The 21036-nt window shown below is 45.0% G+C and overlaps 1 protein-coding gene and 1 pseudogene across 2 annotated transcripts in view; both read right to left on the minus strand.

Annotated features, from left to right (window-relative positions):
* Positions 1 to 21036, minus strand: part of LOC144596574 (ALK tyrosine kinase receptor-like) — an 887900-nt gene that overhangs the window by 471430 nt on the left and 395434 nt on the right. The gene's annotated exons all lie outside the window — the stretch shown is intronic.
* On the minus strand, positions 10045 to 19100 carry LOC144596859 (RNA-binding protein 8A pseudogene; annotated as a pseudogene).

The raw sequence follows: 21036 nt of genomic DNA on the forward strand, positions 1-21036 counted from the left end.
CTACTGTGGCTCCTGTTTATTAAATGAATAAATTGTTAAATTGCCAATATGTCTTGTTTCTTCAGACTTCAATCATCCAATCCACCAAACAACACTGAACAAGAGTCAATGGCAGAATAAGCTGTGGCATTGGCAGAGAAGATTTGGCAGATTTTTCATGGGCGCAACCCACATACTCAGCTCTGCTGCTCATCCCACAAATGCATGTTCCTTACAAATGTGGCACCATTTAAAAGGGAAATAAACAGGCTTTGCAACGGTATAAGATTTATTGCCAAGAAGCATTGTTACAACAAAGAAATAATCTACCAAACACAAATTTCCTTACTTTTTGTGCTATGTTTAGATACAAAGAGCTGCAGATTCCGGTTTATACCAAGGATAGACACAAAGTGCTAGAGTAACTCAGCGAGTCAGGCAGAATCTCTGGAGAAAAAGGATGGGTGACGTTTCAGGTCAGGACTCTTCTTTACACCTTCTTCTGAAGAAAGCTTCTGACCCGAAACGTCACTATTTTTTTTTTCTCCAGAGATGTTGCCGGCCCCTCTGAGTTACTCCAGTGTGTTGTCTATCTTTGGTATCACCACCACATCCAAGTTCTCTCCCTTGTCCTTTTGCTCATCCATTGCACCCTGCTCTTCGTAGGTCTAACACATATCCCCTCCAGTCTTGTCGACTGTTGCACCGTCTGCAACCTATTTTCCTCTCCGTCATGTCTAAGCATGTTGTAACAGTTATTTTTAGTGGAATTTCTTAATCAAACTCGTACAAATTCATCAATGTTACCAAGGACATTGCACATGGCAGACTCTGGGGTAATTTGTCCACCTTATAAGTTATCTTCGACATGTTCGTCAGGCTAGAGGTATAGAAGTGTGAAAACGCACATCTCCAGATTCAGGGACAGTTTCTGAAGAAAGATGCTGCTGGAACCGCTGAGTCATTCCAGCATTTTGTGTCTATCTTCTTCCCAGCTGTTATCAGGCAACTGAACCATTCTATCAACAATGAGAGAACGGTCCTGAGCTGATATCCACCTCATTGGAGACCTTCAAATGATCTTTAATTTGACTTTACTGGGCTTCATCTTGCACTAAACGTTATTCCCTTTATCATGTATCTGTACACTGTGGATGGCTTGATTGTAATCATGTAGAGTCTTTCCACTTCCTGGTTAGCATGCAACAAAAGCTATTCACTGTATACATGACAATAAACTAATCTAAATTAAACTAAACTAATCTCCTTTGCCTGCAAGTGATCTGTAATCCTTCCATCCACTGCATCACCATGTGCTTATCAGAAAACCTCTATCGTATCTGCCTTCACCACCACCACTAGCAATGCACCCACCACACTGTGTAAAAAAAACTGGTCCTGCACATATCCTTTAAACTTTGCCCCTTCACCTTAAAGTTATGCCCTCCAGTCTTTGATATTTCCACCATGGGACAAAAGACTGATCATCTATCCTATCTACGCCACTCATAATTTTACATACTTCTATCAGGGTTGATTTGGTTTCAAAGAGAGACACAAAATGCTAGAGTAACTCATCGGGTCAGGCAGCACCTCTGGAGAAAAAGGATGGGTTACGTTTCAGGTCAGGACCCTTCTTCGGACCATTTTCGTCCAGAAATACTGCCTGACCCGCTGAGTTACTCCAGCACTTTGCGTCCATCTTTGGTAATAAACCAGCATCTGCAGTTCTTTGTGTAGGAAGGAGCTGCAGTTGCTGGTATACACCGAAGACAGACACAAAATGCTGGAGTAACTCAGCGAGTCTGGTAGCATCTGAAGAAGGGTCTCGACTCGAAACATTACGTATTCCTTTACTCCAAATCTGCTTTCTGACCCGCTGAGTTACTCCAGCATTTTGCGTCTACCTGCAGTTCTTTGTTTGGTTGGTTTCTGACGACTCTGCCATCGTCGGCCTCATCACGGGCGACGAGGACAGGGCGTACAGAGAACTGATCAAGGAGTTTGTGGACTGGTGCCAGCCGAACCACCTCCAGATCAACGCGGTGAAAACCAGGGAGATGGTGGTAGATTTCCGCAGGCGCAGCCAGGTCCCCCCGACACCGGTGAACATCCAGGGAATGGACATCGAGAGGATGGATTCTTATAAGTACCTGGGGGCCTACCTCAACAAATAAACTGGACTGGACTGAAAGCACCGATGCGCTATACAGAAAGGGCCAGAGCAGACTTTAACTGCTAAGGAGACTCAGGTCCTTTGGAGTGCAGGGGGCATACCTAAGGACCTTTTACAACACGGTGGTTGCATCGGCCATCTTCTATGGAGTGGTCTGCTGGAGCAGCAGCATCTCAGCGGCGGAAGGGAAGAGACTCGACAAGCTGGTCAGGAAGGCCAGCTCTGTCCTGGGTTGCCCCCTCGACTCATTGCAGGTGGTGGGAGAGAGGAGGATGATGGCAAAGCTAACATCGCTGCTGGGCAACGACTCCCACCCCATGCAGGACACTGTCACTGCACTGAGTAGCTCCAGTGACAGACTCCTTCACCCCAAGTACATGAAGGAGAGATATAGGAGGTCCTTCCTTCCCGCTGCCGTGAGACTGCACAACCAGCACTGCTCCCAGCAGACGAGTCAACAGTAACAGCTAAGAACACACAGAAAACAGATGACAATTTATGGATCTTTTATTTATAATGAATGATCTCTTGTTCTCTTGCTATCCACTTTGCTGCTGTAACACTGTAAATTTCCCCGGTGTGGGACGAATAAAGGAATATATTATTATTATTATTATTCAGTTCAGCTAACGGGACTGCAGGTATAATGGGCTGGGGGGGTTGGGGGGGGGGGAGAGGATCTGAGAAGGTGAGAGGGCGGTTTGTGAAGGGGTGCATTCCTCATGTGGGCTTTCTTTGAGCTCCCAATGCATGGCCTTGAAATTCTCTGCATCATCCCAATTACCCCTTCTCATCCCTTGAGGGATCAAGCTGGAGCTTCTCAGAAGTCAGTGAAGATGTTATACTTCAAGAAAGATTTGAGTACATCCTTGAAACTTTTTCTCTTTCCACCGAGTAATCTCCTCCCTTGACAAAGCTGGGATTAAAGTGCCTGTTTCAAGATTCTCGTGCCATGCTTACAAATGACATAAATTGATAAGGAAAAGCTGACTGAGAATAACTAATGCATACCTCCAGATTTGGGGACAGTTTCTTCCCAGCGGTTATCAGGCAACTGAACCATCCTATTACCAACTAGAGAGCAGTCCTGATCTCATATCCACCTCACTGGAGATCTTCAAACTAACTGCAATCGGACTTTATCTTGCACTAACCCTTTATCCTGTATCTGTACACTGTGAACATAGACACAAAATGCTGGAGTAACTCAGCGGATCAGGCAGCATCTCTGGGGGAAAGGTGGAGGTGATGTTTCAAATCGAGACCCTCCCAAAGGCACATCTATACACTGTGGACGGCATAATTGTAATCATATGCAGTCTTTTCACTGACCGGATAACACGCAAACAAAAACATGTCCCCGTACCGTGGTACACATGACAATAATAAACTAAACTAATGCCCGAGTGGTTAGGATGATAATGTGGAAGAGAATGCTGCTGTAGTTTCCCTTATCATTATGGTGAATCTGGAGGATTTTCTCGAGACAGTATTGGTGGTATTTTGCTTGAGTCTGATGAAAGTCAGATGCCTGCTGAAAGTGGTCCACGTTTCAGAAGCATCAGGATGGGAGAGATCATGGCTCTGTTAGACCGTGGATTTTGTGCCAGTCTGCGGTCTTGATCTTCAAATATGCTTTTTGTCATTGACCGAAGGCTGTGCTAGTGCATCTTTAGGTTTAGGTTTATTATTGTCACATGTACCGAACTAGTGAAATCTTTGTTTTGCATGCTGTCATGTTCATAAGTCATAGGAGCAGAATTAGGCCATTCGGCCCAGGAGGCTACTCCACCATTCAATCATGGCTGATCTATCTCTCCTTTACAACCGCATTCTCCTGCCTTCTCCCTGTAACCTTTGACACCCTTAATAATCAGGAACCTGTCAAATATCCGCTTTACAAATACCTAATGACGGCCTCCACATCTGTCTGTGGCAATGATTTCCACAGACTTACCACCCCTCTCACCAAAGATATTAGTAATTTCCTTTCTAAAGGTATGTCCTATTATTCTATTTATCCAAATGGATCGGATATACCATACATAACTGTTCAGAAGATTGTCTGAAGTAGGGTCCCAACCCGAAACGTTACCTATTCATGTGCTCCAGAGGTTTTGCTTGACTCGCTGAGTTACTCCAGCACTTTGAGTCTTTTTGTGTAGACTAGCACACGCAGAACACAGTTTCTACTGCATGAGTAGCACGGTGGCACAGCAGTAGAGTTGCTGCCTTACAGCGGCAGAAAACCGGGTTTGAACCTGACTACGGGTGCTGTCTGTACGGAGTTTGTACATTCGCCCTGTAACCTGCGTGGGTTTTCCCTGGGAGTTCCGGTTTCCTCCCACACTGCAAAGGCGAACCCAGGTTTGTCAGATAATTGGCTTGGTAAAATTGTAAATTGTCCCTAGTGTGCGCAGGATCATGTTAATGTGTGGTGATTGCTGGTTGGGGGCGGACACGGTGGGCTGAAGGGTTGTTTCCACGCTGTGTCTGTAAGTACCTCTAAGTTTGTTTAAGTTAAGAATATTAGTGCTCACACATATCTGGTTTCCCACTCGTTGCAATACAGTCGAGTCTCAAATGTTGATTGATAATAGGATGTGAAGTTGAGACATTCTACTGCATGAAAGATGTTACATAGATATGTTATCGTCTAACTAATCAAAAGATTTGTTTAATTCGTTTACTGTACGCACGTCATATTGAGTCATTTTTAAAATTCCAATGACCTTTTTATGGAATGATTTATTTTCATTGGCAGCTGTCGCCAGACAATTCGCTGCTTCGAAGCCGAATATACCAGATATAATGAGTGTCTTTGGAGCTACAGCAATTAAAGTTAATGAAGCACAACTCTAACTAACTCCAAATAAAACCACTCGAGGAGCTCAACAAATGCAACTGTTTCATGTCTGACATTTGTCGCGTGGGATTAAAAAAGTTCAGAAAACACTCAAGATACAATCATTTTCTTCATTGTTATACGTTGAGAACCATCTCAAAGGAGTTAGAGAACCCAGCTAATCCTTTTGCTTTAATGTGGGATGTAAATGAACACAAATATGCCTTAAATATGTCTATTGGGAGCACATCTATCACAGTGTCATAGAATTGCGAACACACAAGGCTACTCAATCTTGGACTGCGCGTCATCTTGGATAAGGCCTTGATAAAACAAGGAACTGCAGATGCTGGTTTACCCCCCAAAAAAGACATAAAGTGCTGGAGTAATCCAGTGGGTCAGGCAGCATCTCTGGAGAACATGGATAGTTCCCGAACGTCGGGACCCTACTTCAGCCTTGTTGTGTCTTGAGTCTGAAGAAAGGTCCTGACCTGAAATATCATCTGTCCATGTTCCCCAGAAATGCACTCTGACCCACTGAGTTACTCCAGCACTTTGTGCCTTTATAAATGGAACTAGTTGGCAGTAGTGACCACCCCAATACTTGAGGCAGGTTGGAACTAGTTGGCAGTAGTGACCACCCCAATACTTGAGGCAGGTTGGAACTAGTTGGCAGTAGTGACCACCCCAATATTTGAGGCAGGTTGGATGCTTTCCCCACGGTTCTGAATAGTTACCCTGTGGTGTAATGCTAAAATATTAGTGTTTCGAAATACAGCTTAGAAATAGGCCCTTCAGCCCTCTGAGTCCACGCTGACCAATGATCACTTGTACACTCGTTCTCTCCTACACACGAGGGACAATTTGGCAGAAGCCAATTAACCTACAAACCCGTCTTTGGAATGTGAGAGGAAATTGGAGCACCTGGAAAAAACCCATGTGGTCACAGGGAGAACATACAAGCTCCATACAGACAGCAGCCATAGTCTGGATTGAGCCAGGGACTCTGACGCTGAAGTAAGGCAGCAACTCTACCACTGTGCCACCCTCTTGCTATTGAGGGCGTGCAGCGTAGGTTTACTAGGTAAATTCCCGGAATGGCGGGACTGTCCTATGTTGAAAGACTGGAGCGACTAGGTTTGTATACACTGGAATTTAGAAGGATGAGAGGGGATCTTATCGAAACATATAAGATTATTAAGGGGTTAAGGGGTTGGACATGTTAGAGGCAGGAAACATGTTCCCAATGTTGGGGGAGTCCAGAACCAGGGGCCACAGTTTAAGAATAAGGGGTAGGCCATTTAGAACAGAGATGAGGAAAAAAAATTTTAGTCAGAGAGTTGTGAATCTGTGGAATTCTCTGCCTCAGAGGGCAGTGGAGGCCAATTCTCTGAATACATTCAAGAGAGAGCTAGATAGAGCTCTTAAGGATAGCGGAGTCAGGGGGTATGGGGAGAAGGCAGGAACGGGGTACTGATTGAGAATGATCAGCCATGATCACATTGAATGGCGGTGCTGGCTCGAAGGGCCGAATGGCCTACTCCTGCACCTATTGTCTATTGTCTATTGAAAGACTTCTCTGATCTCTGCAAGTTTTCTTTCAGTTAACAGTTCTTTTGGGTACTATTTAGACATCACAGATACTACATTTAGAATATGAGGCACAAAGATCCATAAATCAATTAAGTACAGTCCCGCAAAAGATCTGGCCCTCGTTCATTGATTTACTTTACTTTACTTTAGAGAAACAGCGTGGAAGCAAGCCCTTCAGCCCACCGAGTCCATGCCGACCAGCAATCTTCCTGTACATTAGCACTATCCTACACACTCGGGACAATTTACAATTTACCTCTAAACCTGTACGTCTTTGGAGTGTGAGAGGAAAGCCGAGCGCCCGGAGAAAACCTATGCCATCACAGGGAGAAGGTACACACTCCGAACAGACATCACCCATAGTCAGGATCGAACCTGGGTCTCTGGTGCTGTGAGGCAGCAAGTCTACTGCTGTGCCACATGTTAGTCCTGTGACTGAATGGGTTTACTCTGGATGCTCAGTTTCCCCCCACATCCCAAAGATGTGCGGGTTTGTATGTCGAAGTTCCATTGTCAGAAGGAGACTGAATTTTCGTTTACCCTCTATAGCAAGTTCAAACATAATGTGCCAGGTTGTGCTGAAACTAGTCACTCTAAGCAGCAGTGCTGAAAGATGGAGATTTCTGGATTTTTAATGTTTACCCTCATATGCACTGGCATGGTGAGGTACACATATAATGAAAAACCTTGCTTGCAGAACCTCACAGGCATATCTATTCAACCCACACCCAAAAGCATAAAGGATACATAAATTATATATAAATATTAGGGGTGGCTGGCACAGTGGGGCAGCTGAAAGAGCTGCCAGACCTGGGTTTGATCCTGATCGCGGGCGCTGTCAGCTTGGAGTTTGGACGTTTTCCCTGGAAGCTTCAGTTCCCTCCCACTTCCCAAAGACATGCGGATTTATATGTTAATTGGCCTCAGTAAAAAATGCCCCTAATCTGTACGGAGTGGAGGAGAAAGTGAGATAACATACAACATGTGACGGATGATCAAAGGTCAGTGTTTTCATGCTCTTTCTCCAAATGAAACTAAACTAAATTATCCATACATTCTCCAAGACAGTGAAAAGGAAAAGACTGTTCAAATCAAAACAAGACATTAATGCGGAACGCAATTAGAAAAACAAGTCCATCATGATGCAAGAGGAGGGTCATAGTAACCCCATTATAGATGTAGGATGAAGGTTGAAACAAAGAACTGCAGATGCTGGTTTATGCCAAAGATCGACACAACGTGCTGGTGTAACTCAACGGGTCAGGAAACATCTCTAGAGAATTTGATCTTATAGATTATAAAATCTATAAATCATGAGATGAATAGATTGGGTAGATGCACAGAGTCTCTTGTCCAGAGTAGGGGAATCGAGAACCAGAGTGACATAGGTTTAAGGTGAAGGGGAAAAGATTTAATAGGAATATTTAATAGGACTTATGGAACAAGCTGCCAGGTGAGGTAGTTGAGGTTGGGACTTTCCCAACATTTAAGAAACAGTTAGACAGGTACATGGATAGGATAGGGTTGGAAGGATATGGACCAAACGCAGGCAGGTGGGACAAGTGTAGCTGGGACATGTTGGCCAGTGTGGCAAGTTGTGCCGGAGGACCTGTTTCCACATTGTACCACTCGATGCCTCTAAAATGGACGGGTGATGTTTCGGGTCGGGGCAGGTTGTTTCAAGAATCTGATAGTTACCGGATGGTAGCTGTTCCTGAACCTGGTGGTCTGGGACTTCAGGCTTCTGTATCTCCTGCCCGATGGTAACACCAAGAAGACGGCATTCCCTGGAAAGTGGGGGACTTTAATGATAGATGTTATCATTAACGATGATATCAGTGCATTTTATCTCTTGTTGCCCTGGAATCACCCTTGAGTCTAGGCAGTTTATACTGAGCTGAAGAGCTGGATAAACTTGGATAAACTTTCTACTTGCCCCTCTTGCTTTTGCCAGTCATAGCTGGCAAATCCAGCACTGCCCCATTCATTTGAATGAGTCCACTGACTTTCACTTGAAAGGTAGGTGGTTTGTTTCCATTCATTACTTTAATTAACATTTAATGTTATATTTAATTCTCATGGGTTTAATGAGTTTTTAAGTGAATTAATTTCTTAGGATATAGAAGAGTACTGCACAGAAACAGGCCCTTCTGCCCACCATGTCTGTGCTGAACATGATGCCACGACCAACTCCTATCTGCCTGTTCCCTGCATAACCATGTGCCTACCCAAAAGCCTCTTAAATGCCACTATCATATCTACCTCTACCATAACCCCTGGCAGTAGATTCCAGGCAGGTACCACCTTCTGTTTAAAATGCATGCCACAGTACCAGTCCCTTTGGCCCACAATGTCCACACTGAAAATGGTGCCTGCATGTGATCCATATGCTGATCCCAAAGCCTTTTAAATGCCATGATTGTATCTGCTTCCACCCCTCCCCCGGCAATGTTCCAGATGCCCACCACTCTCTGTGCAAAAAACTTGCCAAACACATCTCCTTTAAACTTTGTCCCTCTCAAGTTAAAGCTATGTCCCTATTATTTGACAATTCCACCCCAGGAAAAGGTTCTGATTGTCTACCCTATCTATGTCTGAAGTAATTTTATACAACTATATCTGGACTCCCCTCATCCACTGACGCTCCAGAAAAAAACAAGTCAAGTTGTCCAACTAACCTCTCCGTATAGCTAATACCTTCTAATCCAGGCAGCATTCTGGTAAACCTCTTCTCACACCTTCTCCAAAGCCTCCACACGCTTCCTGTAATGGGGCGACTAGAATTTCACACAATACTCCAAATGCGGCCCAACCAAAGTTCTATGAAGTTGCATCATGACTTCCTGATCCTTATACTCAATGCCCCTACTGATGAAAAACATAGTGTATGCATCCTTTACCACTATCTACTTGTGTTGCTACTTTTAGGAAGCTGTGGCCTTGTACCTCAAGGTCTCTCTTAGGGTTGCCATCTGTCCCCTATTAGCCGGGACATCCTGTATTTTGGGCTAAATTGGTTTGTCCCATATGGGACCGCCCTTTTCCCATATTAGGCCGGGGGGGGGACACATGCTGTGGGCCCGGACATTGTAGGAAAAAACTGCAGAAGCTGGTTAAAATCGAAAGTACACAAAAAATGCTGGAGTAACTCAGCGGGATGGGCAGCATCTCCGGAGGGAAGGAATGGGTGATATTTCGGGTCTAGACCTTTCTTCAGACTGAAGATTTAAAAAAAAAACTAAAATACTTTATTTCTGAGTGTTGTTTTGCACAAGCCAACCTTCCCCTTCCCTCCCCTCCCTCTCCCCAGCCCCACGACAGTCCCGACTGAGATTAAACGGCCCCTGTAACGCACAGCTCAGTTTGGGCACGGCAATCTCCGGGCGTGTTTCAGTCCCCGGCGATGTGCGGGCCGCTCCGTCCCACCAGTCGCTCCACACTCCGTCCCGGCTCAGTGACGCTTCCGGTCCGGGCTCTGGCTTCTCCTGCGGCCACTCCGCTTCCTGCTCCTAAGGCCCCCCCCCCCGACGAAGCCCCAGTCCATGCTGATGGGTTGCCCGGCCAGCTCTGACCGGTTCAAACCCTCCATGGCCGCCTGCGCCTCCTTGTAGGTCTTGTACTCCACCAGAGCGTAGCCCTTGTGGTAGCCGGTGCGCCGGTCCAGGTTGAGGTGCAGGCTCTTGATCTCACCGTACTCGGCAAACTTGTCATGGATGTCCTCCTCGGTGCTTCCTCGTGGACCCCGGTCACACACAGTATCCATCCCTCCACCGAGCGTTGAGGGCCTGGCTCATCGCCGCCTTGTTCCATGGAGTCGTAGTCTTCTCGCAGCCTGGATCAAGCGCCTTCCTCAGAGCCAAATCCCTGCCCCTTCCTCTTCTTCTCCTTCAGTTTGTGGATACTTTTGAAACCCTCGTTGTCCATGGCGAAGTCCTCGCCGCCCGCCTCATGGAGGTCCAGCAGAAGGTGGGTGACGTTTCGGGTCAAGACCCATCTTCAGACTGAGGATGGGCCTCGACCCGAAACGTCACCCATTCCTTCTCTCCCGAGATGCTGCCTGATCCGCTGAGTTACTCCAGCATTTTGTGTCTATCTCCGGACAGTGTAGGCCCCGAGGCCCGGGCGCCGCCTCAGGGAGGTTGCGTAGCAACCCGCCCACCATTGGTAGAGCGGAAGCACGTGGCCGCTGGCTGGGTGAGGTCACGTGTGGCACGGGGCGGTGATGTCACCTTGTCCCGTATTTGGGAGTGAGGAAGTTGGCAACCCCAGTGTCTCTGTACCCTAATGCTGTGGAGGATCTTGTCATTAAGTTTAGTTTAGTTTAGTTTAGAGACACAGTTCGGAAACATGCTCTTCAGCCCACCGAGTCCAAGCCGACCAGCGATCCCCGTACACAAGCATTATCCTGCACACGAGGGAAAATTTACAATTCCTACCGAATCCAATTAACCTACAAACCTGCGCACCTTTGGAATATGGAGGAAACCAGAGCTCCTGGAGAAACCCCATGTGGTCGCAGGGAGAATGTGCAAACTACATACAGACAGCACCCATAGTCAGGGTGTAAGGCAGCAACTCTGCCGGTGCACCACATGTTGCCCTGACTACATACTTTCCCCTTACATTTGACTTCCCAAGTGGAAACCTAATACGTGGTCAGATTAAACTCCATCTGCCGTTTCTCTGCCCATTTCTGTACCTGATCTATATCCCACTTTATACTTTGACATCCTTCCTCATTGCCTGTAACTCCTCAAACATGTTTTTGCGAGCACTCCTTATCTATTCTTTCACCTTCTAAACAGCAGACAGATTTAGAAAGAGTGAAAACATCCACTGACAGCATCATCAGAGTGGTCTATTGCAGGGAGGGGATCATTGGGATTAGCTTCCACTGCCTGCAGCCTTGCTGCTGCTTGAAGAAGGGTTATAACAGGAGGAAGGAATATGGAGTTAATGTTACAGTCAGAACAGCCATGATCATATTGAATGGCAGAGCAAGTTTGAGAGGCCTGGATTACTCCTATTCATTACTCATATGTTCATAAGATGTATGCTAACAAGCCTTCATGAGAGGACATTATTCCTTGGATCACAGGAGGCTGAGGGGTGATCGTTTCGAGGTGTATGAGATCATGAGAGGAATAGATAGGGTGAATGCACAGTCTTTTACCCAGTTTAGTTTATTATACCAAAGTACAGTGAAAAGCTTTTTTGTTGCATCCAGTCAGCAGAAAGATTATACGTGATTACAATCATGCCGTCCACAGTGTACAGATAATGGGAATAACGTACAGCGGGTACAGGATAATGGGATTAACGTACAGTGCAAGATAAAGTCCAGTAAAGTCCGATTAAAGATAATCCAAGGGTCTCCAATGAGGTGGATGGACCGCTCTCTAGTCATTGATATGATGGTTCAATTGCATGATGACAGCTGGGAAAAAAAACCTTGAATATGGAAGTGTGCATTTTCACACCTCTGTACCTCTTGCCTGATGGGAGAGTGCAGAAGAGAGGGTGTCCGGGGTGAGACTCGTCCTTGATTATGCTGGTGGCCTGGCCGAAGCAGTGTGAAGCGAGGCAGGATTGGAGAATCAACAGCCATAGGGTTAAGGTGAGATGGAAAAGATTTAATAGGAAGATTTAACATGATTTAATAGAGGGGCAGCTTTTTCACTCACAGGGTGGTGGTGGGTGTATAGAATGAGCTGCCAGAGGATGTAGATCAAAGTTTGAAACGTTTATTAATACTGCATTATGTTGGACTGCAGCTGATAAATAACCCAAACAGTATTAGAGCACTTCCTAACTTCAGCTTTTATGTCTGGCTTACAGTGCTTAATCACTCCTGAATCAGCATTGCATTACCATTGAGACTGGTACATAATAAACCATGAATTTGTGACCAACTCTGAAATATAATGCACACCATTCTTTTCTTTTCAATTTATTCAGAAAAAAGCAATGTTCATAAAGTCTTCAGTAATAGTCTTGCCAATACTATTTACACAGGGCTTGAAGCTCATCAGGTATAATTCATGCTTCCTTTATCATTTGCTGTTCTCAAAGTAATCAAATTAGTTATTGGTTTCCTGTCATAGTAAGATTGTGGAGATCAAATCAAAAGGAAAACTTTTTACGAATATTATCGCTGATATTTCTCTACCTAATGAAGACAGTGGTAATAAGTTCATAAGTTCATAAGTCACAGGAGCAGAATTAGGCCATTCGACCCATCGAGTCCCCTCCACCATTCAATCACGGCCGATTTATCTTACCCTCTCAACCCCATTCTCCTGCCTTCACCCCATAACCCCTGACAACTTTACTAATCAAGAACCTGTCAAAATCTCTGCCTTAAAAATATCCATGAACTTGGCCTTCACAGCCATCTGTGGCAATTAATTCCTGAGATTCACCACCCTCTGACTCCTTTCTAAAAGTACATCCTCTGGTCCAAGATTTTCACACTAGTGGAAATATCCTCTCCACATCCAATGGTGTTTAAAATCACTTGGTTGAATCATAGAATCAATGCCAATTTACATTGCAGGGGACTATGTGGCGTATCATGACTGTAACGAGAGATGTCGAACATCAATGGTGGGCTCCTGCAGTGCATCTGAGAGAGCTGCCCAGCCTAATGTCACATTTCTACTCTAGGTTTATGGATCAGCATGTCACAGCTTTTCAAGTGCTCTCAGACGTTGTGATGGTCCTGCCCCTTCCATTCCTCCAGCATCCTTTCACACTGAAGAAATCTATGCTTTCATCTCCCCTCAACTGAACAAGTTACTTCAAATCCATAGAGCAATGAAGGGGGAGGGGACAATCGTAAAATTATGAGAGGCACAGATGGGGTGGATAGTCAGGGTGGAATGCTCGAGGGCATAGATTTACGTAATAGGGGGGGAGGTTTAAAGGAGATTTATGAGGCAAGGTTTATTTAAGTCTGCTCTGTCATTCAATCGTGGCCTATCTATTTTTCCCTCTCAACCCCATTCTCCTACTGTCTCCCCGTAACGTTTGACACCGTTACTAATCAAGAACCTTTCCATCTCCACTTTAAAAATACCCAATGACTTGGCCTCTACCGCCGACTGTGAAAATAAATTCCACACATTCGCCACCCTCTGGCTGAAGAAATTCCCCCTCGTCTCTATTCTAACGGTATGTCCTTTTATTCTGAGGCTGTACCCTCTAGTTCTGTGATTTAGTCTCAGTTCTAGTCCTCTAGTCCTGGGCAGCATGGTGACACAGCGATAGAGCTGCTGCCTTACAGCACCAGAGAACCAGGTTTGATCCTGAGCACAGGTGCTGTCTGTATGGAGTTTGTACCTTGCCCCGTGACAGTGCGGGTTTTCTCCGGGTGCTCCGATTTCCACCCACAATCCAAAGACATACAGGTTTGTCGGTTAATTTCGTTTCTGTAAATTGTAAATTGTTAATAGTGTGTAGGATAGTGCTTGTGTACCAGGATCACTGGTCGGCGTGGGTTCGGTGGGCTGAAGCTGTTTCCACACTGTATATCCAAGTTAAACTAAACTAAACCTGAGATTTAAACTCCCTGGTCTTGGCACCTATTCTTAATATCCTCTTCAGATGATACCCGGCATGGTTTGGCTGCCATTGGATTATTGATTCATGTATCCATTCACCTGAGATACCCAAAACACACACCCCAAGAATTTACCTGTGAAAATGACTCCAAGCCATCCACAGTGTGCAGATACGGAATAAAGGGAATAACATTTAGTGCAAGGTAAAGTCCGATTAAAGATAGTCAGAGTATCTCCACTGAGGTAGGTGGTAGGTTAGGACCGCTGGGAAGAAACTGTCCCTGAATCTGTAGGTGTGCGTTTTCACACTTCTATACCTCTTGCCTGATGGGAGGGGGTAGAAGAGGGAGTGACTGGGGCGAGCGAGACTGGTCCTTGATTATGCAGGTGGCCTTGCCGAGGCAGCGTGAAGTGCAGATGGAGTCAATTTAAGGGAAGTTGGTTTGCGTGTCTAACTCAAGGATAATAGGTAGAGCATGTGTTTGTTTTACAGAATAAAACAGTGCAACCCATTGCGATTTCTACCACCAGTTGCACTCTTGTTCCTATTCAAAGAGGTTCAGTTAAACTATTGAGCAAAACATAAAGTGCTGAAGGAACTCAGTGGGACCGCCAAACATCTGTGGAGGGAATGGATCGGTTCTACTTTGGTTCAGGTCCCTTTCTGCAGGTTTTGTACCTCAGTTAAATTCTCAGTGCTCTTGTAGTGACTTCATGGTACAGATTGAAGAAACCAGGTCAATACATGCAAATACCATCATCACATTATTCTACTGAACAATTGGGAAGGTGATTAACATTGTTCAAGTGTGTTTTTACAGGCAGTTACTCTGAAAGTGTTAGACACGTACATATACAGCAAAGTTTCTGTATCATTAATCCAGTTCCATCTGATTACGAGGTAGTGAACACAACAATTTCACGCCTACATAAACTTCAACCAGCCGACTTTGTTCATTGAAAAATCATTCAGCTTTTTTTCCTGCTGAAAAGTTATTTTTCAATCTCAGACCTTCCAGGAATTTTTCAAACGATCTGATATGGCTGGCAAATGAGTCGTATGTTGGCTTTTTCTCCTGCTTTTTGTTGTAAATAATTATCTTTGTGAATAAACCCGTTCGACAGTTGAGATTGCGGCAAATTCAGGGAAGGGTGACATTGGATCAGGTTTTGGAGCAGAAGTAAAAGAGTAAATTACAGAACCACGCAGGCACTTGGTAAGTAGGAAAGCTGTTGACGCACATACGCAGTCAAATGAAAAGCGGAAGGTGCTGTGCATATGGCCATAATCCTTCATGAGGCTTTTCACCATCTGCCCCCAACACCCATCCAAATACATTGAACACTGCCACAGTTTAAGAATAAGGGGTAGGCCATTTAGAACGGAGATGAGGAAGAACTTTTTCAGTCAGAGAGTGGTGAAGGTGTGGAATTCTCTGCCTCAGAAGGCAGTGGAGGCCAGTTCGTTGGATGCTTTCAAGAGAGAGCTGGATAGAGCTCTTAAGGATAGCGGAGTGAGGGGGTATGGGGAGAAGGCAGGAACGGGGTTCTGATTGAGAGTGATCAGCCATGATCGCATTGAATGGCGGTGCTGGCTCGAAGGGCTGAATGGCTTCCTCCTGCACCTATTGTCTATTGTTTATTGTCAAACCCACTGATAGAAGATAGACACAAAAAGCTGGAGGAACTCAGCGGGACAGACAGTATCTCTGGAGAAAAGGAATGGGTGACGTTTCAGACTGGTTAGGGATAAGGGAAACGAGAGATATAGACGATAATGCAGAGATAAAGAACAAAGAATAAAAGATATGCAAAAAAGTAACAATGATAGAGGAAACAGGCTGTTGCTAGCCATTTGTTGGGTGAAAATGAGAAGCTCGTGCGACTCGGGAGGGGGAGGGATAGAGAGAGAGGGAATGCCAGGGCTCATATTGATAGTCTGTGACTAGTGGTATGTCTCAGGGATCGGATCGGTGGTGGAGGCATTGGTGTACTTTCTTGGCCATTGCCTCAATGTGGGTGGTCTAGGCCAAGTTGCTGGTGATATTTACTCTGAGGGATTTGAAGCTTTCAACTATCTCTTCCTCAGCGCCATCAATGCAACCCAGGGTTTGGACGAGAATGTAGAAGGCATGATTAAATGAATTTGCCTTATGACCTTAAAATAGGTGGTATCATAGACAGTGAAGATAATTGCCGAGAATCGCGGCAGAGAGAACGTGGAAACTCCACACAGGCCACACCGAGGTCAGGATCGAACCCAGGTCGCTGGCTCTGTAAGGCACCAGCTTTACCAGCCCGGAACCCATCGAAAATCATAGTCAACAAACGTTTATATGAGGGAAGTCTTATTTTGCGAATATGTTAGAGGAGTTTGAGGTGAACGTTAGGAAGGTGGATCAGGGAGATATTCACAACCCACTGCAATTACGTTGATGAGGGGAGATGATAATATTTGCTGTATAATATAATAAGAATGCAAAGAGATAGCAAGGGGATGTAGAAATGTTAAAGTGAATAAGAATGAACAAGGTAGACTTCTGCTTTTGCTTCCAGTTTAACCCAGAGAATGATCAACAACTGAGAATGAATATAAATCAGTGAGGACAGTGACAGATCAACCTCTATGATAATTCTCCACACTGGTGCCCCACAAGGATGTGTTCTCAGCCCCCTACCATCTATACACTAAAACTCTCATTTGTTTGTTTGTTTGTTCCTGAACTACAGCCAAAATGCTACACGATAGCGCAACAATTTTATGCCCACCTTACTCACCATCATTTTTTTGGTGCTAATGGAAGTAGTTTCATTGAAATCGGTGTTATATTTTTTAAGTTACTCACATTTTAAAGTTTAAATCTATCTCCTAGGGAGGGAGGGGGGAGGATAAGGTGGGCTGAGGGGGATGGAGTAGGGGGGAGGGGAAGGAGGGGAGGGGTAGGGGGGAGGGGGAGGGGGGGAGGAGAGGGTGCTGCACCAATGCAGGAGAGGTTTGTGCCCAACGGGTCCACTTGGTCTAGTACTCTTTATAAACGCACGACTGTGCAGCCAAATACGCATCCAACTCAATCTATGTTCGTAAATGACACCACTGTAGTGGGCCGGATATCAAATAATGAAGATACGGAGTACAAAGTGGAGATGAAGAACCTTGTAACATGGTGCCAACACAACAACCTCTTCCTCAATGACAGCAAGACAAAGGAGATTGATTGACTTCAGGAAGCAAAGCAATACACATGCCCCAATATACATTGATGATGCCAAAGTAAAGATGGTCAAAAGCTTCAAGTTCTTAGGAATAAATCTCACCTCAATGGAGGCCTTTGAACTATCTTTAATCGGACTTTATTGGTCTTCAATGTTATGTCTTGCACTAAATGTTGTACCCTTCATCCTTTATCTGTGCATTGTGGACGGCTTGATTGTATTCATGCACAGTCTTTTCTTTAACTGGATAACTTGCAAACAAAAGCTTTTTCACATGTGACAATAATGAACTAAACTCAAAAGAAGAGTTGTTGAGATCTGGATATTGGATTTATTTGGGAAAGAACATGAAACTGTATGGGAAGAAGGTTGGGTTCTTACCTTGTGAGCATGTGTTCACTTGCAGTAATGTGTGGACAAAGTTGATTCTTCTTATTTTTCCAAATGTGCTGGAGGATCAGTTATCCAGGGTGGGAGTGAGAGTGATTACATTGAATTTCTGTGTTTGGCTGACAGTCAGAGTACAAAACCCACCTCAATCCGTCAATGGCCTTGTGCTGTTCTTCACTGAATAAGACATTGGCAGGTGAATCCATCATGGCTACTGATCTCCCTACCATCGAAGGGAACTACAGGAGTCACTGCCTCAAAAAGGCAGCCTGCATCATCAGAGACCCACACTACCCTGGCCACACTTATTTCTTTCCTGCCATTGGGAAGACGGTTTCGGAGCCTGAAAACTGTAATGCCCAGGTTCAGGAGCAGTTTCTTCCATATGTGCCAGGGGCTGGGGATGGGGGGGGGGGGGGGGGGGGGGCAGTAATGCAGGGTGAGAGCTGTTTAAATGTTTAAATCTTAGGACCTGAGAGCACAACCTCAGAATTAAAGGATGTACCTTTACAATGGGGACGAGGAGGAATTTATTTAGCCACAGACGGCTGTGGAGGCCAAGACAATTGATATTTTTAAAGCAGAGGTTGGTAGGTTCTGGATTGGTAAGTGTTTGTTGCTGTGAAAACACTGAGTCGTTCAGCTCCGTATGTTCTTTATTAGCAGAACACATAGAGTAAAAGTATTTAGCTGCTATAAGTTCAAGCTCCCATTCAAATCTGAAGAATAGCTAGAACCGCCCACTAGCTGACGTGGTAGAAACAGGACCTGGATTACGGATCAGGTGTACAACAGTAAAACCAGACATGGATCTACATCCTCCTTCTTAAGCATAAACCGCAAACTAGATTTAAAAAAATATATATATATATATATATATATAGCTAAAACTACCGACATCACAATATAAGGATGTAAACTTCAACTAAAACAAGTGCTAAGCAGTGGAGGATACAAAATAGGTAAGATGAATATCAGGAAACGAGGAGGACCTTAATCAATCAGAGTCTGTGATAAATGTCTAACCACAGTCTTTGTACTTGGGATCGGGTTTACAAAGCCGTCCTGCACGTGTACAGTACGGGCCCTCTGCTGTGCTCGTTGCCGGTGACAGCACTGCAGGTGGTGGTTCGATCAGCACTGGCCTCGCAAATGTCTTTCCCACCGGGGACTGCACAGGTGACATCACAGGTGACTTTATAGGTGATTTCACCACCGGCACCCGCGGCTCCTCCACTGGTATAAAGACCAACTCGTGGTCTGCCGACACCCGACCCCCCATACAGACCAACGGTTGCTCCATCAGTCCATAACATGCCATCTGGGACCTCCGGGTAGCCATACGAGTACTGCTAAGATGGCACCAGCTCGTTCAACGGTAGAATGTGTTTTCTGTTCCGCCTATAGATTCCTTCTTCCGATTGGACTAAGTAGGACGGCGGTTCCTGGCAGGTTTCACTTGCTTTGCCCAAACGACCATATCCCTTTTGGGTCTGCAGGTGGACTGTCTGACCCTCCGACTGTGGCTGGAGTGGACATCTAGACTGGTCGTAGTACGCCATCTGGATCTGACGTTTGTGTTGCAGCTGAGCCCGAACTGATTGAGGCTCGTAAACAAATGTTACGAGGGGAAGGCAGGAGAATGTGGACAAATAGATCAGCCATGATCAAATAACAGCACAGACTCTATGGGCTGAATGACATATGACAATAATACACTCTTGACTCCTGACTCTTGAAAAAGTGATTATAGGTTTGGAGAACAGTTCATTAGGTTAAGGAGCTCAGTAAGTATCTGTTGCAAAACATTGATTTATTACAACGTGACCCTGATCCAAACACTGTCTGAGAAAATTGTTTCATTACGCAATTAGTAACAAGGAGGAAATTGTTTGTCCTATTAAAATAAACACAATGATCACACCACTTGACGACAGCACATGCAAGAGTCATTCACAGACCTTAATACCACTCATGATTCAAATGAGAAGTTCAGTCAATTAATCTAAGAAACAATTCTTAAACAAAAGTCAAAGTCATGCAGCACGGAAACAGGCCCTTCAGCCCAACTTGCCCATGCTGACCAAGATGCCCCATCTATGTTAGTCCAAACTGCCTCATATCCCTCTAAACCTTTCCTGTCCATGTACCCATCCAAATGTCTTTTAAACATTGTTACAGTTCCTGCCTCAACTACCTCCTCTGGCAGCTCGTTCCATATACCTACCAGTGTCTGAGTGAAAATATTGCTCCTCAGGTTCCGACTAAATCTTTCCTGTCTCACCTGAAACCCAAGTCCTCTTGTTCTTGATTCCCCTACTCTGGGTAAAAGACTCTGTGGATTCACTCTATCTATTCCCATCATGATTTTATACACACCCGTAAAATCATCTCTCAGCCTCCTGCCCTCCGAGGAATAAGGTTTTAGTGCCCAACCTCTCCCGATTACTCAGGCACTCCTTATAAATCCTTATAAATCTTCACTGCACTCTTTCCACCTTAACTGCATTGTCCCTATAGCAGGGTGATCAAAACTGAACACAATACTCCAAATGCGGCCTCACCAACGTCTTGTACCAACACGTTCTTACATTTCCTCTGCTCTACTGGATTCATAGCGATAGTAAATTATGGAATATCATCTCTGTTTATTGTCCTCAGTCACACTCGCAATCCCAGTCCAGAGGTGAAGTTCTCTCAAGGACGGTGGTGCAGCAGTAGAGTTGCTGCCTTACAGCAACAGAGACCTGGGTTGGATCCTGACTATGGGTGCTGTCTTTACAGAGTTTGTACATTCTCCGCCTGACCGCATGGGTTTTCCCCAGGTGCCCTGGTTTCTTCCCACATTTCAAAGACGTACAGGTTTGTAATTGGCTTTGGGTTAATTGGCTGGTAAAAAATATATAAATTTCCCCTGGTGTGTAGGAGAGTACTAGGGTACGGGGATCACTGGTTGGTGTGGACTTGGTGGGCCAAAGGGCCTGTTTCCGCACTGTATCTCTAAACTAAACTAAACTTGGAAGAGTGTTGATTACCATCAAATATCAGGAGGCAGCAGATACAATTACACTCCACTCCACAACAAAATCTCCTTTTCTGCTTCAAAACCAGCTGAAGGTTAAAACATTATTTATCAATTACCATTTCATTAACGTAAAGGCCCTAACTCAATTCAACAGTTTGTGGTGTCAAACGCAAACACTTTGGCATGCTCTAAACACAGATATTTGAAGATGACCTACTTGCTCTCCACTGTGTTTTCAACCTTGTTTCCCCCT

This window comes from Rhinoraja longicauda, chromosome 9 (genome assembly GCF_053455715.1).
Source record: "Rhinoraja longicauda isolate Sanriku21f chromosome 9, sRhiLon1.1, whole genome shotgun sequence".
NCBI classification, from domain to species: Eukaryota; Metazoa; Chordata; class Chondrichthyes; order Rajiformes; family Arhynchobatidae; genus Rhinoraja; species Rhinoraja longicauda.